Source organism: Gavialis gangeticus, unplaced genomic scaffold (assembly GCF_001723915.1).
Source record: "Gavialis gangeticus isolate Ggan-Ray unplaced genomic scaffold, GavGan_comp1, whole genome shotgun sequence".
Taxonomy (NCBI): domain Eukaryota; kingdom Metazoa; phylum Chordata; order Crocodylia; family Gavialidae; genus Gavialis; species Gavialis gangeticus.
Genome location: NW_017728996.1, coordinates 51,837,702 through 51,839,241, shown reverse-complemented (window position 1 = coordinate 51,839,241; position 1,540 = coordinate 51,837,702). Strand labels below are relative to the sequence as shown.

The following is a 1,540-nucleotide window of genomic DNA, read 5'->3' as shown; positions in this document are numbered from 1 at the left end:
GGATTGAGTGGCTGGTGACCATGCTGGGTGCAGGTGGTTGGTGGATGACGGGTGTCAGGGGCAGCATTTGGTAATGGGGTGCTGGGAGGTTGGTCTACGTGGAGAGTCAGATTCAGGGCAGTTGATGGATGCAGGGTGTGAAGTGGATGGTGTAGGTGCACTGGGTGCAGAGTAGTTGGTGGGTGTGGGGTGGTTGGTGATGTAGGGGGTGGGGTGCAGAGTGGTTGGTGGATGTGGGGTGGTTGATGGCGTGGTGCATTGCGTGGTTGAGGGCGGTGTGCCTGGCAGCTCTGGCTGCATTAATGATAGCTGACTTGAGTATGTTGCTTGTGGACTCTGTGGAGGGAGTACTGGGAAGTGGCTGAATTCTAGTTTAGGGAATTGCATCCCGCTGACCTGGATTCACCCTGCCTACGTGATTCCAGAGTGCTGCGGGCTGTTGCCGCATCATGTGTAACAGCTGGTGTGCTCCTCCCTTAAGGTGGCTGAATTTTGGAGGCTGGGATGGGGATTGATATCCTATTCTAAAGATATCCTTTCCATATTTTAATTCATGCTACTGCAGAGTGTGGGACAAGAGTACCTGAACACCCCAGCACTGCTACGGTCAGGGTCAGTGGCAGACCCAGGCCGGTGAAAAGCGGGGTGCAGTGGTGGTGGACAGCTCACTGCATATGCATCCAGCAGCCAAGACTGGAGTTCCTGGGGGCAAACTGGCAGCAAAGTGGGGTATGAATGTACCACCATACCTCCCCTGGATCCTCCCTTGTCCAGGGTCCTCCCATGGCCCCCAAAATTGAGCATTACCTGTGAAAGGGGCACTTTGGGAGCTAACACTTCTCTGACTGTTAGGGGGTAGCAGACTTGTGTGGGCAGTCACTCGGAGAAGGACAGAGAGCCCTTCCAGTCAGCCAACATGTTACCCTTGCTCAGTGCTTACTCATGAGGGGAGTTTTGCTTCAATCCTCTGGAAAAACTATCTCTAAAAGCCAAGTTCCTTGTGCAGAAATGCGCATACCCAAACCTGTCTGCCTCTGTGGCTGCACTCACTGCTGGGACTAACCCCTACCATCATAAGCAGTGGGGGAAAATATTATTTGGGGGCGGGGGCTGAACCCTGCCTGACCCCCTGACCCCCATCCCTCCCTCCTGCGTGTGCTGGCGCTGTACACGGTGGTGGAGGAGCGGCTGTCCGCCGAGCAGTGCTGGGTGCTGCAGGACAGCGGCGCCGTGGTGCTGCTGCTGCTGCTGGCTGCCATGAAAAGTTTGGGGGGGCTAAGCCCCGTTAGTCCTGGCCTTCTGCCACCCCTGCCTACAATGCAAGAGGCTGCTGTGCGAGTCCTGCCTTTTACCAGCTTGGCCCTACTCTGCACGCGTGGTTGCTGGTGCCAGGGGCACTGCCCTGGCATCGTGTTTGCGGGCGTTTCTGTCCCCTCTCACCTGTGAAAACAAGCTCCTTTGGGTTTAAATGCTACCGGAGACGGTTGCTTTTTCCGTACAAGGTGCAAGCCCAGCTGGGTGGGGTGGGAGGGGGGCGGGG

General features: G+C 56.6%; 1 protein-coding gene across 5 annotated transcripts in view; it reads left to right on the top strand.

Annotated features, from left to right (window-relative positions):
• The window catches only part of PARP6 (poly(ADP-ribose) polymerase family member 6), a 47,302-nt gene that overhangs the window by 10,747 nt on the left and 35,015 nt on the right, over window positions 1-1,540 (top strand). The gene's annotated exons all lie outside the window — the stretch shown is intronic.